Source organism: Phasianus colchicus, chromosome 4 (assembly GCF_987193195.1).
Source record: "Phasianus colchicus chromosome 4, bPhaCol1.hap1.1, whole genome shotgun sequence".
Taxonomy (NCBI): domain Eukaryota; kingdom Metazoa; phylum Chordata; class Aves; order Galliformes; family Phasianidae; genus Phasianus; species Phasianus colchicus.
In genome coordinates, this window is record NC_143439.1 from 6,661,869 (window position 1) to 6,687,752 (window position 25,884).

Here is a 25,884-nt window from a genome sequence, read left to right on the forward strand (position 1 = left end):
TCCACCAGTGTAGTTAGCAGTGCACTCCCAAAGTGAAGGTGAAGAAAATTTGTTCAAGTAGGTGGGGTACAGGCAAATTGCCTCTCTCTGCAGTAAAAGAAATGTAGAAACTAGGTGGTTCTGCCAAGTAGGAATCTGGTTCTCCTTGGACTCTTTGTTGGAGAATTAAAGAGGGAATAGAACATTTGTGCTGACCACATCGCTAAAGTCCCACTGATGTCTTGTAAAATGAAAAAAATATATAGTATTTGAAAACATCATGGCCCTTTTTTGGTACCTATACAGAGAAAAAATTGAAAGGTACTGCTTACTGTTGAAGAATGGCAGTTATCCATTTGGTCATGTGAGAAGCAGTTTACAGAAAAAGATATTGCTTAAATTCGTATCTGTCTTCAAATGCTATTCATATTCGTATCAGTCTTCAAAGTTTTATATATGTGCTGTTGTAACTTTGACATGCTCTGTTGTCTTCACAAATTCTTCTGAATTCTCTCTCAAAAAAAATCATTAATGTAAACATCTGAAAAAGATTGTATACCTTTCTGGTTTTGATTTGTGAATCCAATATGTGATTAGTAATCTGTAATGTTTATTAAGTAAATTATTCCATATCATTTGCAGTGGGACTGCAATATCTAAGGAGCAGCTCTTGTTGTCAGAAGAGCTTTTTATAACTTCACCAAGTAGAAGCAGAGGGCGTATGTATCAATACAGATGAGAGGGGGAGGGGGAAGCATAATCAGAAAAGAGCTGGCTCTCTATAGTAAGACAGAAGAAAGGTTGAGGGAACTGGGCTTGTTTAGCTTGGACAAGAGAAGGCTCTGGGGAGACCTCATTGTGGCCTTCCAGTACCTGAAGGAAGCATATAAACAGGAGGGGGAATGGCTGTTTACGAGGGTGGATAGTGATAGGACAAGGGGGAATGGTTTTAAACTGTGATGGGGAGATTTAGGTTTAGATATCAGGAGGAAGTTTTTCACACAGAGGGTGGTGATGCAGTGGAACAAGTTGCCCAAGGAGGCTGTGGATGCCCCATCCCTGGAGGCATTCAAGGCCAGGCTGGATGTGGCTCTGGGCAGCCTGGTCTGCTGGTTGGCGACCCTGCACATAGCAGGGGGTTGAAACTAGATCGTCATTGTGGTCCTTTTCAACTCAGGCCATTCTATGAATGAAATACCTGTAGCCTGCTCCTCAGGCAGTTTAGTATTCACTGAGCTTCAGAGTTTCTTCCAAGGAACATTTTGGATATTCTTGCAATGCATTATTTGTCCAAAATTTTTATGAAATGAACTGCTTCTTGATTCTTCATCTGCAGTCTCAAGTACTGTGTGTATCCTAGGGAATTACACATCAATGCCTTCGTTTATTGATGACTCACGCTGCATCAAGGGCTGTGTTTTACCCTAAAATCGTAGTCCTGTCTTTCCCGATTCCTACCTTATCACCTTTTTCCTTGAGAAGGCACTAGCAATCATGTGGCCAGCTGATCTGGTTGAAAAGCAAGTCCCCCAAAAAACCACAGATTACTTTTTCAGCCAGATCACTGCCATTCCAGTGCTGGCCCAAATTTGGATCAGCTTAAACTTACAGTGAAACTATGTCCTACCTTGGTATGGAAAATGTGACTCTTTTAGAAAAAGTGTGTTTGAAATACAAACCTTTAAAAAATATGACTGAGTGTCCTGTGCAGTGGTACAGAAGGAAACATTCTTAGAGGAATGGCTTACTAGCAGTGCTTTATGGTAACGTTTATTGTGTTCATTCTGACATGGCTCCCTGCAGAATAAAAATCTGGACATGGATGAATGCCTTGAAAGCCTTCCAGGTATCCTTTAAATATTGTGCAGTGCAAGAAATTGTACTTGAGAATGTAATGAAAAAATATATTAGGAGAAGAGCTATAGGGACAGAACCAGCTTAGAGTTTCCTGGTTTACACTGGACGTTTGTTTTTTTGATCATCATTAGAAAGTCCATTTGGACTTCTTTCTAGAGTAATTGATCAGAAACACTGTGCAGGAATCTCAGAGTAGTACAGCCTGTTTTCTGTAGTATGGCTACGTCTAACTTCACTTCTTAAAGTTGTTTGTTTTGTAAAGAACTTTCACACTCGGAGAAGATTTTTCAAAGTTACACCATCAGTATAGAGCAACAGAATTCTTTCTTTGAATTTCCAGCTGCTCTATAATAGACTCCATCTGTGTTTTATCTGTATTTGTATTGATTTTTCAGCTATTTCAGCTTATGTCTGTCCTCTGCTTTATTGACCCTAAAGTCAACCAAAGCTATGGGCGGACAGCCAATTTCAGATGGCATTTGGTTAGTTTACTCCCTTTTAAAGTAGTTTAGGAAATGTAACTCAAATATTTCTGTTATTTGACAGGCCTGTTTAACTTTTACAATTTCACCCCCTTTACTCTGAATTTCCTCCTCATTAAAGTCTGTTTAACTTTACCAGCTTTAGTTCCTTTATTCTAAATTTCCTTCTCTTTAATGTTTTGCAGTTCTTGAGAAAGGGAACTGTACTCTTCTTTTCAATTGTACTTTCCTTTTAAGAGTTTTGGTTTTGTTCATCCAGCTATAGTTTTTTTTTTTCCTTGGGTTTACATATATTTGTCCTTTTGTTTCTGTGCATTTGTCTTTTATGACAGTTACATAATCCTGGCATGTGACCTAAACTCATAATTACTTTAAAGGGAATTTGGGTGAGCAAGGAATGCTAGATCAAGCGTTTCAAAAATGGTCCACTGGAGTTGCTCTTTTTTCTTCTTCTTCTTCTTTTTGCTGTGCTTCTTAAACAATTTCCGTGAGTCTTGGAAACTTGTTTCACTTTTCAGTTAATATGTGTTCCATTAGCATTTTTTGGCCTGAAGCCATTTGAGTCCATCAGGCTTTGTTAAGTGTGGGTTGCTTTTTCAATTTTGGGTTGTTTTTTTTTTTTTTTCTTCCAGTTTTCTGTCTGAAATGATTCAGTCTTGATTTACTGTCTATTGTGAATGAGATTGGGTTTTGGCATTTTAAAAACAGTCCCAGCACCATAGAATTATAGAATCATAGAATGGCCTGAGTTGAAAAGGACCACAATGATCATCTAGTTTCAACCCCCTGCCATGTGCAGGGTCACCAACCAGCAGACCAGGCTGCCCAGAGCCACATCCAGCCTGGCCTTGAATGCCTCCAGGGATGGGGCATCCACAGCCTCCTTGGGCAACCTGTTCCAGTGCCTCACCACCCTCTGTGTGAAAAACTTCCTCCTGATATCTAACCTAAATCTCCCCATCACAGTTTAAAACCATTCCCCCTTGTCCTATCACTATCCACCCTCGTAAACAGCCATTCCCCCTCCTGTTTATATGCTTCCTTCAGGTACTGGAAGGCCACAATGAGGTCACAATTAAACAACAATTCACAATTAAAAAACAAACAAAAAGCTTTTATTACCTTTTTGTATGTATGTGGGACTGTTTCCTCACTTCACTGTGCATTGTGTTCTTTTGAATGTACATGTAAGTAAGGGAAAGCATACCATATTTCTTAGAGGAATGAAACAGGAAATAATAATGCATGTAAATTAGTCAAATGCACACAGCTTTCTGAAGGTGCTAAGAAGTGAGCTAAAGTAATTAGCTATCTGATAGTACCCAAAAAAGAATTGCATGTTTTTCTCTACTGTGGGCTGAGGGGGACAAAAGAGCATAAAGGCAGAATTCCAGGAAAGAAAAGTGACCTGTGATAGTAATAAGATATTGAGTTCCAGGTGTACCAGAGGAAAGGGCTGAGGCTGTGTGCAGCAAATAGTGCATAGGTAGGTAATCATGCTAGAGTTTCCTTCTTTATGCATGGAAAAGGTGTTTTTCGAGTTGCTTAAACACAATTCTTGGTTGTGTGCAAAACTCTTTAGCATAGTGATATAAAACACTTTGCTTTGAAGAAAGAAACGTATATTGTGACCAACTTCTGAATTAGTCATGGATTAAACCTGTTGTAATTTGAGCAGCAGGATAAGGATGATCAAACTGTGGTATTTCTCTCTTCAGTTCTAGCCCCCCTCTGACTTACAGGCCTGAGGAGTTGCACCTTAGGGATATGCTTTATGGAATCCTGAGTAAAGTCATTGGTACAAACAATCAAGCAACCATGGTAGAGAAATCCCTTAATATAAATAACTTGTTCATGCTTATTCACAACTTAGCTAAATTGATTCCAGTCTCCCTATTTTTAAGATACTGAAAAGCTGCTTAAAACTGGTTAAATTAACGGAGGGAATTCAGCCTCATGCAACATCAAACTTTTAGCTGCATCATGTCTGGATTGCTGTTTGATTATTTTACAGCAGCAAATTCCTCACAAATAAAGATTACATGTACTCAGCAAAGACCTATAATATGCTTCTTGCATTATTGAAAAAAAGTGAAAATAAAGTTCTTAATTATTATCGCTTTGTATATAAGAGTTTATAAAATTTACCCAATCAAAATATATTTCCTACATTATTTACATACTGATACAATTTTTATCTGTAGTACTTCTAATCTCATAATTATGATGCATTCACCTTCTCCTTATACATAGATTGGATTTTTAATGTGGCTTTGTTGTTGCTTGAAATACTAGAAGCCTGAGTATTAGGTCTAGTTGAAATAGAAGCCCTTTTTCCTGTTCTTTCATACGGCTAGGCCAGGATGGCTGAAGAAATTCTGCATTCACCAGTATTCTTCTCTGAATCTTCCAGCATTCCTATCTATTTAGGGGTATCAGAAACTTGGCAGAACAACCACACGTCAACTGGGGGCTCGTTCCCTATGCAGCTAAAACAGTACTTGGGGGCCTATCAGGAAGGGAAGTATTTGTGTTGCTGCCTTTAAGTGAATATGGCTAAATCCTTTTCCCTATTGTTACTCATGGAAATGCATTCTGCAGAGGGTGGTTGTTTTACAACCACTGACTAACTGAACAAAAGTATAAAATATGTCTAATATAAATTATTTAAAAATACATATTATAGGACTTGCATAAGACCTCTTTCACTGTTCAATGCAAAAAAAATTCTCATTACAGCCACAGGCAGCTGTTAATTGGGGTGCCTTTTTTTTATGCTCCTGTAAATGTATAGTGAGAAGGACATACAGTTAAGTAAGCTACCCTGAACTGTTAATGGCACTATTTTGTTTAGAAATTTCTATGTAAGGGAGACTGATTCAATTTAGAGATAGTGGTATTTTCCAGGGTCCACACACTTGTTGGTAGTAGTCTTGTCAGTATACCTATCGTGTGATACAGTTTTGTTAGGTTTTTTTAAGTCCAAGTGTTAATGTCATTATATTGAACAACTTATTTTTCCAGTCTTCTAACATAAACTTCACATAGCAAAATCTTATAAACATTCTACAGCAAAATCCGAAATGCTCAACAATTTTACCTAACGCAGTAGATTATTAATTAATTCTCAGGGAGAATTAGATACCTAAGAATTAGATACCCCCTCCTCTCCTCCTAATCAGCATTCCTCCTAAGGAAGTATAGAACAACAGTGTGAAGTTGTAAAGGGAGCACAGTAGTCCTTTCAGAACAGACTCTCCATAAACTAAACAGACCTAGCAGCAAAATAAACAGTATTCCATTATGCAGGAGACCTATAGGGAGTTCTCATTGTGCCAAGCACAGAAAAAGATTTACATTGGATTTGTCAACGAAGTAATCCAAAAATATGTTTGGCAAAGAGTATACTGGAAAAATGTCTTATTCCTCCTCACCTCCACTCCCCCTGTCCCTAATGAACTCCTAGGGTTTTTTTTTTTTTCCCCAAAAAAAGATTCTGTGAGTTCTTTAAGTTTAAGGCAACCATGATAAAATGCTGCAAGTCAGCATATGTTCCTATATTTAATCAAAAGGGCTGCATTTTAACAAAAGGTGTTACATTTCTCCAAATATGAACCATACGTGTTAGACAGTACTGTAGCAAAAGCCCTGCTGTAAGCATGTAATGTTTCTATGTAGTTTAATCAAAATAGTACAGTTCTGAGGGAAAAAAAATGCAGCTGTCAGTCATTCTTTACTGGCATTCACCCGATTGCTGGGGGGGAAATAAAAGGCCAAACTTCTTGAAAATCTGTTTTAGTATCAGTTTACTGATAGCAATCTTTTCCAGCCAGGAACATATGGTTGTTATGACATGGAAAAATCCTCATATGCTATGGGTTTGCTTGCTCTTTTGTCTGTTTGTATGTTTTGTTTGTTTGTTTTCTGCCCTTTTGACCATACTATATGTACTAAATGATGCTGAAGTGCTTTTAATATTACTCCTCTGGGTAAGTGCATTTGGTGGGATAGAAAGTAAACCCATTTCAAGAAATGTCTAAGTCCCTCCAGTTATTTTTCCTAGTCAGTATAGACAACACAGTACTGATGCTAGTAGAATTAGTGAATACGCCAAATGATCTCTCATCATGCTGATGATACAGTGCATTAAACTTCCCACCTAAGAACCACTGTCTGTTGCTGTCGCACTTGCTCTCACAGCACGTACTTGGAGAAGTCCATGAAACTTCTGTGATCCCATAAATTGCTGCCTAACCACCAGCCTGCAGCACAGTTCCCTTAGCATATTCTCTCAAAGAGAAAATATCACCTGTTTACCTTTAACAGTTCTGGTTCAGTTTTGGTCCTCCTCTGGACCCATTCTAAGAGCTCCTTGTCCTTCTTGTCCTTCTTGTGCTGGGAGCCCCAGGCCTGGATGCAGCACTGCAGATGGGGCCTCACAAGAGCCGAGCAGAGGGGGACAATCACTTCCCTCTCCCTGCTGGCCACCCCTTTTTAATGCAGCCCAGAACACAGTTGGCCTTCTAGGCTGCAAGCGCACACTGCTGGCTCATGTCCAGCTTCTCGTCCACCAGCACCCCCAAGTCCTTCTCTGCAGGGCTGCTCTCAAGGAGTTCTTCCCCCAGCCTGTCCAGGTCCCTCTGGATGGCTTCCCTTCCCTCCAATATATCAACTGCACCACTCAGCTTGGTGTCGTCTGCAAACTTGCTGATGGTGCACTCAATTCCATCGTCTGTGTCATTGATAAAGATGCTGAAGAGCACTAATCTAGTCCCAGGAATGACCCTTGGCAGACACCACTTGTGACCAGCCTCCACCATATGTAGAACCATTGATTACAACCCTTTGGCTGCAACCAGCCAACCTGTTCTTCTAGCAGCATGCTGTTGATGTCTTTAAAAAAAGGTGATATATACTTGGAAATAGCATACTTCTTATCTATACTTCTTATCTATACTTCTTATCTATGTCTATACTATACTGCAGTGGGTTTCGCACCAATACCTTTGGCATAGCTGAGGGTTGTGCTGCCTGTCTCTTCTGTGCTCATATACAGCATTTGCCAATGAAAGTACATTTTATTTTTAAACAAAGTACCATGCAGTTGTGAAAAGGGTTCTTTTAAAAAGCATTTTGATGTAGTATACAGTGCTGGTATGTTCTTGAACTGCTCAGTAAGAAGAAACAGCAGTCAACAGCTTTTCTGTATACTTTAGAACAACTACATTCCTTTTTCAAAGCAAAAACATAGCCATCACTATTATATAAACGTAAATCTTTCCTGAGAAGGCTGGTTCAGTTCCCTCATTTCCTGTAGCATGCTAACTTCAGCTTATTTTAGACTGTTTTCTTTTAAGCTCACAGAAAATGTAAATAAAACATAAAAATCTTGTCTGCAAGTCACATTATGTCACAGTGAACTTCCACTAGGAGTGCATTAACCGTAAGACTAGTTATTGCAGATTACTGTTGAAGTCCTTTTTATTTTTATTTGTTTAGCATTCCGTAATGTTCATGGAGAAGAAACTTGATTTCTCTCTCATGGGCAAAAGAATGTCTGTAACAAGGGCTGACAAAGCGCGTGACTTGGTAATGCAGCATATATTTCTCTCTCAAACCTCCCTAGAAAGCAGTCATTTAATTGCAATTCACAATGTCTTCTAACATTCAATGCATTTGCTCCACTGTGATAATAACATACAGCAAAATGTTTTCCAGATCTGAATACAATACAATGGGGCATGTCAGTTATACACATGGAGAGTAGTACTTCCTATTCCCATGAATTTGTGCCCAGCTCTCTATTAAATGAGCACTGTCCTTGGCTGCTGCTGTGAATGCAAGTCAAATGTATGACTTTTTACTACTCGTAACTGCATTATATTTCAGAGTAGCTTTTATCCAGGTTTCCCCCAGGATATATTTTAGCATTTATGCAATGAAGGTTCTGGCAGTACTACTTCAATACTAAAGCACGTGGTTTTCATTCAGATGTATAATGTTAATGTTGCTCACATGGATTTGTAATCAAAAAAGCACGTCTTAAGATTTAATGAGAAATCATTTCGAGCACTAAATTGATCTGTGGTACTGAAATATAATTGACCAATAATAATTTTGGTGAAAGATGGCATCTCTTTTAGAATCCCACTTAAATATTTAGATGACAAAACTCTGATGATACTTGAAGTATATCTATATATACGTATGTGAATACAATAGTTACAGTATCATGAAGAGCTTTTCTTCACAATCATGTGTAAATCATTAATGCTCTGCTAGAGTTCAGGCATTTAGTGCATGGTGCAGACTTCTTTTTGCTATCAAGTGTCTGTTTTGCTTATCAAGATGAAAAGTCTGAGATATAAATGTTTTGTCTCCATCTTTCTTGTGATTTCATGTAAACATATCTTGATAAGCTAAACTGCGTAGATTAATCTTAAAATGTGAAAAGCTGTTCTTTGTGTTTTTGTGGCTGCTTATGGATACTTGTGCATGTACCATTTGTATTTTTCTGTGAATGTTCTGAGAGAAGTTTGCTGAAAGGAACGATTAGCAAGCAGTTCTTAATTACATTATCTTGGTTTCAATGAAAACATATGCATCTTTCTACAGTATATAAAAATCTCTAGAAAAGGAAAAAATTATTAAGACTACAAACTACATGGCGGCTAATATAATTTGTGGATATAGTTTGATATGCAAGAAATCGCATATTTAGGCAAATATAGTGCTAGTTGTAAAAAGTTTTTGGGGAGTTTCAGGGAACTCTGGACTGAGGGGTTCAGTACCTTTTGTATTAGTAGATAATATAGAAATAATATTATGATCTAAAATAAAGAAATCATAATATGTGACATTTGGGGGAAATGGAAATAAATTTTGTAAGCAGAGGTAGCACCTCACCAATCTTTTCAAAATATTCAAAGGAATCAACAAGAACTGTGTAGATAAGGGAAATCTAGTTGACACAGTCCACTGGATTTCCAAAGCTTTTCAACCTCCTCCATCTCGAAGGCTTCTGAAGAAAATAAGCAGCCAAGGAGTAAAAGCTTGACAAAACGCACCTTCTTGCCCAAAGGAAAATAAATATTTGAAGGAAAGTAACCAAAATTAGAAGTAATCTGTTAAATCTTTAAAAAACAGGAAATAACAACTGAATTCCATACAGAGCTGTGCTTATGTGGTCTGAGTCTGGTATTGCTTATCATATATGCATCTTTTTTCAGATAATTTGTACTTTAAATACTTCTGTTTTTTAGGTATTTAGGTACAGTAGGTCTGTAAGGAATGACTTTTATCAGTTACATCAGTGTATATTCTCATACTACGGAGGGAGGTTTATTGAAGTTATGCATTGAAATAGATCGTTATCTATGTATGCATCTGTACATCCAGAGTATAGCAAGATGTTAAGTCTGAGATTATATGTTGATTATGCTTTACAGTATTACTAATTTTTTTTGCATTTATTTTACAATGCTCTTATTTTTAATTTTTATTGCAAGGTTGAGTGCTAACACAGAAACTCACTTTTAATTTACTTATAAAACATTGTGGGTTGTTTTTTTTTTTTAACTATTTCCACAATTCTTTTAATAATGTTAAAGAATATTGTAGCTTATGCATTTGATATTTCTCAGCAGCAGGTTGAACCAGTTGTTGCTAAATCTGATAAATAGTTGTGCACCAGCACCTGGTATCTTCATAGTCAGATGATAAAACTATCAGCTTAAATAATTTCTGATGTGTTTCTATTTCACAGTTCCTACAGAGCATTCTATTTTTTAACTTCATAAAGCTGCCACACCATTTAAGTCAGGCTGGCCGAGGCTCACACAGGCCAATGTTGCAGTTGAGCTTTCAGAGGGCAACATTCCAAGCCCTTGGGAAAGACGGTGTCACATCTGATGTAGCTGCACCTGGTGCTTCACTGGATGCAAGAGAATAACTGATGAGAGTGAGTTCATTGAGAGAGAAGGAAGGATTGTGTTGTATGTGTAGAAATTGGCAGCTACCAAAATGAGAAGATGATACAGGGAGTGTATGCAGTCTACTGTATGAGTGTCTGACCCTTTGGCTTGCCTGGCCAAAGTGAGTGGAGAAGAATTGTCTTGGCCTGCATACAAAATCTGTAATACAGGGCCAGGCTGTGGGGTGGGCACGCTTTTTCTATTGGCTGAAATACTGACACTGAGGTAAATTTTATCAATTTAACTACATGAGGTACTTAGAGAAATCTTATAACTTGAAACCCGTTTGATGAGTTGGAGAGGGATCTGGAATTGTCACTGAAAGTCAGATGAGTAGATCTTCCAGGCTGCTGCAAGATCATCCTTTTCATCTGGGAGGCCTAAACTATGTGCATTCTTTGAAGTTTCCACCTAGCTTTTGTGTGGGCATTGCAAATAGCACATTTGGCAGTGACATAATCTTGTTACTTGCACAAGTGAAACGGATCATGAGCAAAAGAACAAACATGGAGCAGTACACCAGGGGTCATACGATGTGTTCTTCCATCCTGAGCCCACCCGTTCTGGCATCACTCACTGATGTCAGATGACAGGGACTGGTCAGTAAATTGTTTGCAGAATCAGCAGAGAGTTATTTGTCAGCAGCCTGAACACCTGCTGGGAATGATGGAGTTGTTCGGAAATAAACCAGGGCTGTTGCAGCCTGCAGGAATGGAGAGGATGAGCTCCAGAAGTTACTTTGTTTTATTTGACAATCATATGTTCTTACGGATGGCTTTTGCTTAATTTATTCTTTTTTTATTTTAATGTTAGCATTTTTGTCACTTAAACCCTGATGTTATGACTAAATTCATCAAGAAACAGTTAACATGAAACAAGGAGTTTTTTCTAGAACCGTTCTACCAAGTCGTTCCTTTTATCTTAAGCTACGTATCTTATTTAAGATTTATTTTGTTGTTGCTTTTTGAGCTGAATTTTGGCGTGTTTGTGTACGTAACGCAAATATGATGTGGTCGACATATTTATTATCCTGTAATTCTATTAAGCTGTTTCCCGATATATTTTTAGAGTTTCTCACGAGCAAGCAAATTTGTTCAGGCCTCTACACAGAGCAAGAATGCGATATAAAAATACTGGGGTTGATGTTCTGTGGATGAGAAAACTCAAGTAGGTCGATGTGTTGGGAGCTAAAGGAGTGTTAGAAGGTGTTCTAATCGTCTGTTTGGATTCTCCCTAATTATTTTTCTCAGGCACTTGTGGCCAGGAGCAGCCACTGTTGCCCAGTACACCCGTGACTTTCTGCAGGGCTGTCTTTGTTCCTGTACTACTTGTTTTCTGCTTTACTCAGACATCTGCAGGAGCCTGTAGTAGCAGAAGAACAATTAGCATCTTTTAAGGACCTCTTTTACTAGGGGATCTTACTGAGAAGCCCAGGCATGCTCCGGGGCTCTCAAACAGAATCAGAAAGCCAGACTTTCAGCTGCCACTCCTTTGGTTTGCTGCAAAATACCACTTCTTGTCATGCTGCCTCAGGAAGGACTCACAAGACATGCACTGATTTTGAGTCATGACTTAGGGAAGGGTATTCCTTTTAAGGAGTCGCAGCTCAATGATTTCCTTAGTCAGAAATCTCTTTGAATATTCATTTTATTTCAGTGGTCACTGTAGACGTAGTCAGTAAATATACTCCTGAAGTGTCATCATATTTAACGAATTTCTATTTAAAGAAATAGAGGGTACCTGGAGGTATTTATTTAAAATATGACTTTTACGTCAGTTTCTGTGGTGTCTCACATTAGCAAGATTATACCTAAGAGATGTGAGCAGGGTGCAGTGACCAGCAAGGCAAACTTTTTTGTGTGTCCTTCTTTGCTTGCCGCTGGCCTCCCAGACACAGGGACAGTCCGACCGTGAATTCTTCCTGATGAATTACCTCATGCACCACTAAGTCTCAAGGAGCAATAATAATAGTAGGAAATGTTCTTGTGGTGAATTTACACATACTTCCAACAGATAAGCTCTTTTTTTATGATACTGAAAGAAAAAAAGCGTGGAGGGGGGTCGGGGGGTTATGGAGAAGGCAGCACTGTTCAGGGATTGCTTGTTCTGTGCAGCAGTCAGCAGTTGGTGACATGCTGGAACCTGCTCTCGAGAACAAGGATCTGTACACTGAGCTTTTACACGGGACGCGTGTAAATTCATTTTCCTTCGTCTCGTCGCCAGAGGTTCGCAGGCGCTGCCGCAGGTAGCGGTCGGTGCTGCCGCTCAGCCCCTCGAAGCGGTGCGGCCGGAGCACCGAGCGGCTGCCGAGGCGCCGACGGCGGCTCCGCGACGCCCCTGCAGGGCCCGGCCCGGCCCGCCAGCGGCTCCTTACATGGGCATGGCCGTGGCTCGCCTGGGGCCCGGGCGGGGAGGCCGTTGGAGCCGAGCCGCGGCCCAGCTGGGGGCGGCGCGGCCCGGGGGGTTCAGGCAGACAAAGAACGGGGCCGGCTACCAAATAAGGAAGTGGGAGCCGGAGGATTTCAGAATAGGAGCAGGGGAAGTGCTGTGCGCCGCTCTGAAAGGGGACGGGGGAAAGGCGGGGATTGGAGCTGCGAGCTCGTCTTTATCCTTCTGCAGTCTCCTGCTAGCAGGACTGAAGAGCTCAAGCTGTGTTTGTCATATTTTCTCATGTTTCTGAAAGCTCGTTATAGATTTTGTTTATAAAGGAGGGGTCCTTGGCAGCCCCCTGGTTCAGCAGCTCAAAGATAAATGAGTCCTTGGGGTAAAAACAAAAACAAAAACCAACCAAAAACACACAAACATTGTAGATAGCATTGGAAAACTTACAGTGATTTTTGATGTACTATGTTGTTCTAACGAACACCTACAAATTCTTCTAGAGTGTGTCCCTGAGAGACTGATGTGTAGTTGAGAACAGTAGTAGAGAAAGAGAAAATGAGCAAAAAAAAAAAATAATAAAAGAAAACCCAAGTCTTGACAGTTCTGATAGAAAATGCTCTCATAGCACAATGACCTGGTGGAAAAATGTTCTGGGATGCAAAAATGCAAGTAAAGCTAGCATTTTAAATATAGGCATGGAATTCCCTCCCTGTGATCCTAATCCTCAATGCCTTCAGACTTTTTTCCCCCTACATATGTGGCCCAAATCTCAAAGGTTTTATTCCCAGCAGAAGAGACGGAACACTACTCATCTTCTCACTTCAGAACTTGCTCAGAGGAGGAAGACTCAGCACAACAGAAATATTCAGTACATCAAGGCACAGCTGTGATCTCTGCTCACTGCTACAACAGAGAAAACTAAATAGCTGTGGGCTCAGACCTGAGTGATAATGTTTAACATACTGGTCTGCTCTGCTCTGGTTTCAAAATGTTTGCAATATAATCTCTCTTAAATTGGTAGCCTCCATTGCAAGCAATTTTAGCAGTGTGAATGTGACATACTGATGAAAAGAAGTAAGCTGTGCCTCAATCTCCTGAGTGCTACTGAAAAATGTTTACAGTATTATGGGTGAAGCCTGACTCAGAAGATACAGCTGCTTCTTTCCTGACAAGCATCCCAACCTCAGCAGCTGTAGGTTACTGAAGTTTAACTAATTGAAAAATATAACACATTCAGTATTAATATGTCAGGAGTATTAAAGCAGAGAATGTAGTGCTAAAGTGAAAGCTGGAAACTGGGAATTGGAATTCTGGGTGAGATTCTGGTCTCTAACCACCGGTGACCTTATGTAACCCTCCTAATGTTTTTTGTCTGAAGTGTAGGCATATCTGTCCCAAATGCACAATGATGCTTGTGAATATGACATTAAGATCACAGCTGAAAAGTGTTATGCTAATTTTACTGAGAACTGAATAAGAAATCATAGGTACAATGCTAATGAAACCACAGAGGGTAAGCCTGAGGCGAGGTTATTTTGCTCTTAATCCCAATGTGGTGACTGAAACAGAGAATATACGACAATTCATTAATTAAAAGTAGAGAATCTGAAAAGTACAGTAGAGGGAGGGAGGATGAAAGTGCAGAGAAAAGCTGTGAGAGCTGGAAAACAGATACTGAGCTGCATAGCTTGGGAGAGGCTTACAAAGCTGGACTGAAACTCAGTGAATGGTTCTTCTTTGTGGTGCTAGGGATGCAGGCAGCTTAACACCTAACACCTTAACTGCTTGCGAGTCTGAGCAGCGAATTGTTTTCCAGATTGTATCTTGTTATCTTTAAAGTAGCTATTTCCAGAGTTCATCAGCATGCTCTACCATTAGTCGTGCAGGCCAGGAAACTTTTAAGGATTACTCACAACCAAACAGATACTTGGGGATGCCCAAGTGTCTCAGTACTTTGGAGGCCATTGGGATGCTTGGCTTGTGTAGACACACTTGTTGTTCTTGTTCCTTGCTGGTGAGTGACTGTAGAGTAGAGCAGGGGTTTTCTTCATACTGTCACAAGGGTTGCGCAGTAAGTCTAATCAATATCATCTAAGCAATTTTGTGCCCTGAAGGCCTTTGCTATTTTAGTCCAAAAGATGAAGTAATCAGTATTAAAGCAAAGATGGCTTAAGCATGAGTCATTTCATCACTGTGTATGTTCGTGTGTGTGTATATATGTCCTAGAGTAGTAATCATCTCATAAAAATAGTCTCTGAAATAGAAATTTTGAAGTTTTATTTTCTCTACGTATATTTAGAAGTTTGTGAAAAGGCCCTGTTTTCATTTCATTTTTGTTGAATTGTGTTTTAATAGATCAGAGGCCTTGCTGTGTGATTTGATTTCAAGCCACAGCTCTGGCTATAATTTCCTTTGTAAAAATGCAGGATAGCATTGGCAGGATTGAAAGTGATGGAAAATGTTTCCTCAGATAATGTTTCTTGTAACAAACATGTGATATTTTGTTTTCCAGCAGTGCTGAAGAAAACAAAAGCCACAAACAACTTGTTGCTTCTAGTCCAGACATTGTGGATTTTGATGACAGGAAATAATACAAAGTACTACCAGAGTTACCATCTCAGTGTCTGCCAATGCCAGCTATGTTAGCCAGTACAAGCTGCTTGTAATATGGGATTAAAGAGACTTCTGAAATGGTGCTAAATGCTTTGGACTTGTACATGTTTGGCAGTTGCCATTTTAGACATACAGTTAGTTCCTTCTGGGTTTTTTTTTTGGAAAACATAACTTTGCATTCTGACCTTGAAATCACAAAATGTCCCTTATGTGAGAAAAACAGGGAGATTGCTCCATAAATCATTGAAGTCAGTCAGCTGCATATGAATCAGTTTGAATCTCGTCAACCAGTTCCCTCTTCTAGTCCTTCAGAGTCTAATATTGCCATTTCTGTCTGAGCTTAACAGTCTTTGAACTATAATACAGTGCAAAACTCCACTGTGGGTGGCTGAATACTACCTGTGTTGATTTACAGGCACATCTGTGTTCTTGAATTTTTAAGACCAAATGAATCTTATATCATGCATCTTCTCCATGTAGAAAATGCCACTTAATCATAATTTCTTCCTACATTTAAGAATTTTGGGGTTATATTTTGTTTTCTTTTGAAAAGCATCCTCTTTTGAAGCGAAGGATTTGAGATCTGATCTTAACTAGACTAATTAGAAATTGTAGCTTTTAATGTGTTTGTTATTCACCTGCTAGAATGCTTAAGTTCTGCTTATCTTAACGATGAAAAAAGAAGTAGGCAAATAGAAGAAAAGAAATAAAATTATGTTGAAACATTTGGAAATAAGCTATTGTGAATGACAGTATTTACGTACTGTATTAAATGTACTTCCATCACTGCTGATAAACTGCAAGCAAAAAGATTACATTTAAATACAACACATTATTCTGCAGTACTTTAAGGACTGTCTCAAGAACTTCATTGAAATGTTTTATCTTCACTTGTTTTCTTTCAGATTGCTGGGTGTAAGGTCTTTGTGTAAGGTCTTTCCCTCAACATTTTAGCTTTTTTCTGATATCATTCTTTTTAGTTTTCACACTTCAGTACTATTTTGTGCTTTTCTCAACCCATTTCAAAAAGAAAAATAAAGAGAAAAAGTAAGTTAACTCAGAATGAGTTTGAGTTTCCTATGAAGCAAATGCTGTATATACATGAAAAAAACAGCTATTTAAATAATTTGATCTTCCCTGTAAAACAAATGTCAATGATAATTGGTATAGATCTAGAGATTAAGTACTTGACCATCTATGCTATAATTTCATGTGAAATGGAGTCAGTTATGTCAATGTGTCTTTTCACAGACTTACGTAAAATCACACTTTCATTTTGTGAAGATTCACAAAGTCTGAATCACTGCTGGTAAAAAAACTGCTCAGACTTATTCTGTTCAGTCACCTTGGGGCTCACCTGTTTTCACTGTTTTACTAACAGTATTTTCCATTATTTCCATTAGTTCCTAGAAATTAGTTGTTGCTTCTTTTGCTCTTTATTGCACTTTTTCAAAAACAGCTTTTTATTATGATCATCACATAAAACGTTTCATTAGCACTTCATTGGAGTTGTAGTTGTCCTTTATAGGCAAATTAATTTACCTCGCTTTAATTTGCAAGTTGTCCTCTACTACAAATATCTGGAAACTTCTTAAACTAGAAATGAATGTTTGTGGAACTGGACTTATAGGCAAAGTTGTTTACAAGAAGGAATAACAGATCATATTCACTTTAGCATATGGTTTTGTTTCCTTTCTCCTTGGATCTCTGTCTCCCATTGTGCCTTGTATTTGGTTCCCAGTAGATTGAGCTCATCTGCATTCTCCATGCTGAGTTAGACTCATGGATTCATGGTGGAGCAAGTGTCTTGAGCTAAGCTGATGTGCACAACTTGTCTTTTTGCTTTCATCTTCCATCCCCACAAAGTGAAGTATGAGTATATAGGCATAGAACTCTTTTCCAAAATTCCTGCAACATATGTGCAAAATATGTGCAATGTAAGAGCTGTGACAGAAGAAACAATATCAGAGAACTCAGAGGGTGTTTTTATTCAATATTAACTCACTCTTTTATAAGCAAATACAGAGGAGAAGGTGCAGAAAAGACATGAGGTGCAGTTACTGTTTTTTCTATACTAGGCTTTCTTACTGTATGTCAGTTCTTTTTTCTGTATTAGATTATCCACAGCCATTATTGGCTGAATTTTGTTCTGCTTGTACAATGTGTGTACCAAAATCATATAGAGACCTGATTAGTAATGAGTGAAACTATTTATATTTTTATGCTACCTTAGTACTACATCTATGAGCTATTTATCTTTACAACTACCTGAAGGGAGGTTGTGGTGAGGTGGGGATCTGCCTCTTCTCCCATGTAACTAACTATAGGACAAGAGGGAATGGCCTCAAGTTGCACCAGGGGAGATCCAGGTTGGATGTTAGGAAAAATTTCTCTGAAAGAATGGTTAGATGCTGCAACAGGCTGCCCAGGGAGGTGGTGCAGGTTCACTGTCCCTGAAGGTGTTCAAGGGATGCTTAGATGTTGTACTGAGGGACACAGTTTATTGGGAAGTATTGGTGATAGGTGGACGGTTGGACTGGATGATTTTGGAGGTCTTTTCCAACCTTGGTCATTCTATGGTTCTACCGTGCTTTTTCCCCTAGATGTGTATCAACACTGGAAGCAGAGTACCAGTTACTGTCAGGATCTGGCCTGTCATTCTGTTCTAGCTATAGGGAGATGCTTTGTTTCTCCCTCTCTTTTTTCTAGTTGGCACTGTACTTCTGATATCCCTGGTGCGTGCTGGAGTGGTCAAGCATGGCGAAAGTGAGTTCTGAGCCCTAAAGAGGGAAGGGTAAAGAGAAAGGGTAAGGGGGCTTAGGGAAGAAGGGAAGTTTCAGTGCCACTTTCTGCCTTGTTTAACATGAGCAAGCGTAGTCTTGCACCTGGGGAGGAATAACCACGTGCATCAGTACAGGATAGGGGATGACCTGCTGGAGATGAGCTCTGCGGAGAAGGACTTGGGGGGTTCCTGATGGATGAAAGGTGGGCCATCAGTCAGCAGTGTGCCCTTGTGGCCTAGAAGGCCAATGGGACCCTGAGGTGCCTTAAAAAGTGTGTGGCCAGCAGGTCGAGGGAGGTGATCATCCTGCAGTACTCTGCTCTGGTGAGACCACATCTAGAATACTTTGTCCAGTTCTGGGCTCCTCAGTTCAAAAACAACAGGGATCTCCTAGAAGGAGTCTAGCAGAGGACCACAAAGATGATTAAGGGCCTAGAGCATCTCCCATAAGAGGAAAGGCTGGGTGACCAGGGTCTGTTCAGGTGGGGAAGGGAAGATTGAGTGGGATCTGATAAATGTTTATACATATCTAAAGGGGGATGGGATGCGAACGGATGAGGCCAGGCTCCTCTCAGTGGTGTGTAGCAATTGGACAAGGAGTAATGGCCTAAAACTTGGACATAGGAAGTTGTGTACTAACACACAGAAGAACTTTTTCAATAAGGATGACTGGAACAGGTTGCCCAGAGAGGTTGTGGAGTCACCTTCTATGGAGATACTCAAGATCCATCTGGACACCTACGTGTAGGGAACCTGCTTTAGCAGGGGGATTAGACTCAATGGTCTCTTGATGTCCCTTCCAACCCCTGCAATTCTGTGATTGTTCACTGTAGAGTGAAATATCTAAGGTCCTGCTCATCTTGTGGATTCATACTGGTTGGAGAACTGTAACCATGATTATGCTCTTGTATAAATCCAGCAGATTCCAGGCATCCAGAGCTAGGCTGTAATACACAGTTTGGGAAGCAGAGGTGAACAAAGTAAGAGAAGTACCCTAAAATCTTTTAACCATTGTCCAAGATATTTAATACATTTCTGTTCTTATGCTTTTAAGCTGTTCATATAAAGGAAAATCCAGAGCAACACCACTGATCACTGCTGTGGATTAAGCATGGATTTAAGGATAGAAATTTTCTGGATGTATCTTTTGAATATGCCTGTCTTGTTTTAAGTACTTGTTCATGTAGATCTTGCTGATGATTTTTTGTATTCTTTGCCATGAATTCTGTCAAAAAGCACTGCAGCCCAAGTGGATTCAAATAGGAAAAGAGTGAAAAAGCAATAGAAATCTCTTCTTTGGTCTTCAAATGCTTGTGGGGGAAAAGGTACCAAAGTATCCGGCTCTAAATGATGCTTTTTGGGAAGCATGCAGTAGTAATTACCATCTGGAAAGTGACTTGTTGGCACTTTGGGTGGGTTTGTGCCATTAGACTGCAAAATGGTTTTGCAGTGTGTGGTGTGTGTTCTCTGAGCTCTCATGCTGTTCTCTGTTAAGAAGACACAGGAGATTGGAAATAGGTGTCTAAAGGGTGCAACAGGCTGCTGTGGCTTTTCTGAAGCTTTTTAAGTTTTAAATGCAGTTTCACCTGAAAGCCCAGGGATCTGATAGTAGTGAGCGGCGGTACAAGCGATATTTTAGAGGAACAAAGTATTTAAAAGCTTAAAAGATTGATTTGAGATGTAGCCTTCAAGGTTCTGCATTACGACGTGTCAACACCCGTTGTGCCACATAGAAGCGATATGGCAATCTGGGGATTTCTCCTCAGCACTGAAGCCGCCCTGGGGCTGTGTGGGGCGTCCCGAAGCGCCCGGGTCCCGAGCTTTTTTACTTCAGCAAAACGCGTGTCAAAAAGGCCTCGTTAAGGCTCGGCACTTCGCCGAGGGAAAGGCTCTGCTTCGACGGAGGGAAAGACGCCGCCGCCGGTGATTCGCTGTGAGAAACCCGCCGTTCCCAGCAGCTTGGTAACGCCTCTCGCTCTCATCGGGCGGCTCGGGGCGGCGCGCGACTCTTATCGTGAAGCAGCCGGGGCGGGAAGCTCGGCAGCGGCTCAGCGGCCGCGGCGCGCTGCCCGCCCGCCCTATATAGCGCCGTTACCTGAGGCGCGCCCGCGCTGCGCCCCGGCCCTCGGAGCCGCGCCGGGCGATGAGCGAGCTGCCGGCCGGAGCCGCGCAGGTGAGGCGGGGCGGCCTTCTGCGGCCGGGGGCGGGCGGCGGCGGAGCGGGGCTGCTCGGAGCGCGTTGTGAGGCGAGCTTTGCCTGCCTCTCCCTGGCCGCTTTCAACAATAGGTGGCCACGGCGTCGGCGCTTCGCTCGCCGTCCTCGGCCGCCTGCTGGGGGTTTCACGTACGGAAGGGATGCTGCGCGTAGCCGGCCGCGTAGTTTAAGACTTGCTGAAGTTTAGTCTGTCCTGCTAGCACCGAGACGGGAGCGCGGTGTGGGAGCTGCAGCGGCTCGCTTGGCAGCAGACCGCCGGATCCCTCTGGAAGCGGGGTTGGCTGGGAGAGGAGGGCTGTAAGAAAGCGTCTATGGCTCGTTACCGAAATTAGCCAACTTAACCCTGAAAATCCTGGGTTTTGTCTTGTGGAATTCGCGGGTTGGTGAGGAAGACATATTTGGTGCCTGAGGAGAGACCTACCCGAGCAGCTGGCTTTTTGGTCCGTGTTTATAACTGAGTGCCGAAAGGAATTCGGTGTTACCTAGTAACTTCCTAACTTATAACAGCGACTGTTTCAAAGTCTGCGGCAGGCATTTGTTTGAATTTTAGTAGTGAAGACCAAAAAAAAGTGAAAGTTTCCTGGCAGCAGACACGTAATTAGAAAGAAGGCTGGGAAAAGTAAGACTGGCCTTCCTTATAATGATGTGTTTACTGAAACTTGGAAGGCAGAGATATGCGTTGGCTATCAAAGAGAAACCAACGTCTGCTGTTGGAACATTTGGATCAGCCTTATATTAAGGAATATGGTACTGCAGAGCATACGTCTAAAAATAGGAGTGGACGCACTCTGTGTTTCACTGGGCTTTGAGGTCAAGAAGCCGTTTTTCCACAGTATTCTATGGTGGTATTGAACTGAGACTGTGATTCCTGGGACCAAACTTTATGTTTGTGAAGTTAACTCCATGTGATTGTATATGGAAGAATTTGTCCACTGGCAGGTCTGTTTGCACCAAAATCTGGTTGAGTTCTAAGGTGAGAAAACCAGCAATGGCGTTTGTAAGGCAGCCCTAGTTTCCAGCCATCCTATGATTCACAGTGCATACCAGACACTGAAGGATTAAGATATATAACTGATAATGGGAGGATGGAAAAAACGTATAAATTAAATGGCTCTCAAGCCCTGTTCACTGACTTCAAGTATGATAAAAGGGGGACAATTACTTTTAAGAACAGAATTTGAAGAGAGATTCTGTTGCATCCTGCTTTTGGATAGTGAACAAAGGCTGGAAGAACTGTCTGTGATATAATATTCTGGTACTCTTTTTTTCCGGGCTAGAAGGAGAAACCCTCTGGAAGAATATAGAATCTAGGATGGCCTGGGTTGAAAAGGACCACAATGCTCATCTAGTTTCAACCCCCCTGCTATGTGCAGGGTCATCAGCAGACCAGGCTGCCCAGATGGGCATCCACAGTCTCTCTGGGAAACCTGTTCCAATGCATTGCCACCTTCTGAGTGAAAAACTTCCTCCTAATATCTAACCTAAATCTCTCCTGCCTCAGTTTAAAACCATTCCCCCTTGTCCTATCACTATCCACTCTCCTGTTTATACACTCCCTTCAGGTACTGGAAGGCCACAATGAGGTCTCCCCAGAGCCTTCTCTTCTCCAAGCTAAACAAACCCAGTTCCCTCAACCTTTCCCCATAGGAGAGGTGCTCCAGCCCTCTGACCATCTTAGTGCCCTCCTCTGGACCCACTCTAAGAGCTCCTTGTCTTTCTTGTGCTGGGATCCCCAGGCTGGACGCAGTACTGCAGATGGGGCTCACAAGCGCCGAGTAGAGGGGGACAATCACCTCCCTCTCCCTGCTGGCCACCCCTTTTTAATGCAGCCCAGCACACAGTTGCCTTCCAGGCTGCAAGCGCACACTGCTGGCTCATGTCCAGCTTCTCGTCCACCAGAACCCCCAAGTCCTTCTCCACAGGGCTGCTCTCAAGGTGTTCTTTGCCCAGTCTGTATAAGTACTTGGGATTGCTTCAGACCACATGCAACACCTTGCACATGGCCTTGTTGAACTTCATTAGGTTCACATGGGCCCACTTCTCCGGCCTGTCCAAGTCTCTCTGGATGGCTTCCCTTCCCCCCAATATATCGACTACGCTGCTTTTGCAGTGGTGTCATCTGCAAACTTGCTGAGGGAGCACTTGGAAATGATTTTAAGTAAAAGAAAGCAGGAAGATTGGGCAGGATGTATATGGATGTTCTTAGAATTTTTGAAACTCTTAGAAATACTCAAGTAGGATTTTTTTGGTGTTAGAAGCATTTCACTGGGATAAAAAATGTTTCCCTCATCTTTGTGATATATGGTTTCTACTATCTCGAAGTCAGAATTTGCCAAGAATTTCTATGCATTGGAATCTGAAACAGGTTTTCTAAAATCAGGATGGTGCATGCACGGTAATGGTTTCTTAACAGTTGACAGAATGTGTAGCTTTTCATGCAGCTTTATGAGGGCCAAGCAACGTGTTGGGTTTTTTTGGGGAGGGGGGAAGGGGCTCGTAAAAAAACAAAAGTTTTGCAAGTTGAAGTGTATTTTAAGTAACAATAAGCAGCTGGGTTATCAGGATACCATTAAAAAGTACTGCTGTAAATGTATGTTTTTGTATTCTTGTACTTAATGAAGCCCTGGGAAATTCTCTATTATCTTAAAGTTACTTTTAATTTCTCTTTCTTTATGAGAGTCAGGCAGTTATGTGTGTTCAGGTCAAGCTCATCTTGCTGGATACCTGTAGTCCTATTAATTTTGACAAGCACAAGACTACTGCTTTCTCTTTGCAGAGATTGTGATGGCTGTCACATAGAAATATTTACAAAATGTTATTCTAGAGCAATTATTGTTTAGTTTAGACAGTGTAGGATGGATCTGCCATTCCAGGCAGAAGAAAAAATTCAGTATTTTCTGCTCTGCACTAAAGAATGATTCTAGCATCTCTGATGGTTGTATAGGGCAGGAAAAGGCAACCTCTCCACGAATAGGAGCAAGGTTGCAGCTCTGTGATCTGTATGGCTGCAGCAGCCATTTCTGAGAACTATGTTAGCTATGTTAGTACAGCATGCCTCTGTTTCTGTAAGGACACAGTGGTAAATTTGATGAGTAATGTTCAGCTGTCAGCCTTTGGGCATTGTAAGGGAGAGGGAGCAGCATAACTGGAACAGACCTGTGGGACAGGATGCTGGTCAGCCCACTTCAATGGATAATGCCTTGTTTTCTTTTTGCTTCAGAACAGTCAGAATTGCCTTATCTGATTCTTAGTAAGCTGGTGTGGTTTGTAAAGAAGAAAATAAAATAAATATTAAAAAATCACTATTGTACACTTCAAATAACAAATTAATTCCTCTGCCAACTGTGGCCTAAGTAGCTGCTTTGTGATTTTATTTTTGCCAACATTAATGCACAGTAGAGCATCTGGTGGTGTGATGTCCTCTATGTAGATTTCCTGTGTGTATAGTACCATTTCTTGTACATTAGCAATAGTGGTGGTCACTAAACACAAAAGAAAGAAGATAAAATCCTGTATTCTACAAAGCTGAGTTTTGAAGATGAGTTTGCATAGATAGGGTGCAGTGAGAAACTATTTGAAAGGTGAAGAGAAGCTTATGTACTCCTAGCTACATAGTTTTCATCCACAATGTTTTATGTTATTGTCGTATGTATTTCTGTTTGCTGTTTACTCTCCATGAAAGAAGTACTTCAGTATTTAGGGGTCTACTAGACCTTTACTGACGTGAGGAGAGTTGGTGACCCTAAGATGTTTATTTTCCCAATAAAGATTTCAGGGTAAGATCTAATATATTAAGTGATAGTCCCATGTATTCTCAGTAACATAATCTTTGGGTGGAAATCTTTCATTTTGGGATTAGTCTTGAATAAAAATATGCCGATGGAATTTTGTATACATCAGTCATCTTCCATCTTGGAAATACTCCCGTATTCTTAACAGATAACATTTCAGTGCTAGATTCAGTACTAATCATCACTTTTTGGAGTGAAGGTCCCACTCTGCACCAGCAATACCAAACAAGGAGATAACAGTGGCATTACGGAGTGTAAGAATATATACAGAGTAGTTACTAACCAAGTCACAGAATGCCTGGAAGACTCATTTTATCTTCTTACTCGGTAGAAAGTGCAGAAGTGGGTCTTCTGTGACCACAACTGTTAGAACATCCTAGAGCTTTACGAATAATTAAACGCAAACAAACAAACAAAAATTATGCTACCACAACTATCTTAGAAGGTTAACCAATAATTAAGGCATCTGAAGTATACTTTCTGGAGAAGCACATGAATAGGAAACTTAGGAAATATTTTTCTTATATATTGCAGTCTAGACACTTAACATGGTCATTCTCTTACATGCTCAAGACATTCGAACATGTGCCAAGACGGGAAGTTTGTATTTCCTTTATTGAAGCAGAAAGTGATTGTAATTGATGTATTGTATATGACACTCCCCAGCACTTTCCCTTTCCACAGAGGAAAGGAGTTCAAGATAAATAGTGTTTGGTTAAAAAATTAAAAGGAAAAAAAAATGCAGTGGGCTCAATTTACTGCTAGACCTTTTTCTGTGTGGTACATGAGGTGAGCCAAAAAGCAAATGAATCTAGGTATTGTGCTTGTTTTTCCAGGGATGGTTTGAGTAAGAAACCTTTGACTAACTTGGATCAACTTTTAGAAAAGGGCATTGTCCTAAAGCCGTCCTTTGGAACCTATTTATTCAGACTTGTTCCATTCCTTCCCAGTGCATTTTTAGTGATGTCAGTGTTTTTACCAACCAACAAACTCCATCAAATTCAAAGTGAAGGGCAGTGTTGCCTTGTATGCAAGTATGCATTGACAGAACAGTACCTGATGCATGCATGTAAATAATTGGACAACACAAAGAATTAAGTTTACATCATCATTGTTGGACTTATGGTTTTTATGGTCTCAGGCATAATTGTTTTAATCTTCGCATTTACAAGAAAGTAACTGAACTTTGCCTTAAAAGCAATGAATTTGATGAAGGTTCTGTTAGCTGGATTTAATTTTTAAATTTAAATTGAAAAAGCATTCCTCTGCTGTGATGAGGAATAATCTACTTTGGAGAGCAGGAAATGCATGCAAGCAATATCTGGTGGTCTGGAGAAGCTCCATTATGAGCTCCTGCCTTAGGCTCTAGTGAAATAAAAAGATTATGGGATATTTTGCCTGTGTGTGTGTGTGTGTGATTCTTTAGCCAACTATTTAACACTGGAGGAGTTCAGCATCTTTGGTGACAAGGAAAGTGGGACTGAATGCAAGTGGGACTGAATACACCCTCAGCAAATCTGCTGATGGCACCAAGCTGAGTGGTGCAGTTGACATGCTTTGGGGAAGGACTGCCATCCAGGGGGACCTTGGCAGGCCAGAGAAGTAGGTCTGTGTGAACCTCACAAAGGCCAATTGTGAGGTCCTGCACCTGGGTCGGGATAATTGTGAACATGAGTACAGGCAGTGAATGGATTGAGAGCAGCCCTCAGGGAAGAAGAATTTGGGAGTGTTGGTTGATGAAAGCTCAACTTTAGCTGGCAGTTTGCACCTGCAGCCCAGAAAGTAAACTGCATCCTTGGCTGCATCAAAAG

The 25,884-nt window shown here is 40.8% G+C and overlaps 1 protein-coding gene across 3 annotated transcripts in view; it reads left to right on the forward strand.

Moving 5' to 3' along the window:
- Positions 1–25,884, forward strand: part of LOC116242847 (palladin) — a 139,931-nt gene that overhangs the window by 55,799 nt on the left and 58,248 nt on the right. The window contains exon 1 of one of the 3 annotated variants that reach the window (XM_031613844.2): positions 20,084–20,241. The exons of the other annotated variants lie outside the window; for them this stretch is intronic. The gene's annotated coding sequence lies outside the window, so the exon portion shown is untranslated. Of the gene's footprint in view, positions 1–20,083; positions 20,242–25,884 lie in introns of those variants that run through there. 3 annotated transcript variants of the gene reach the window in all.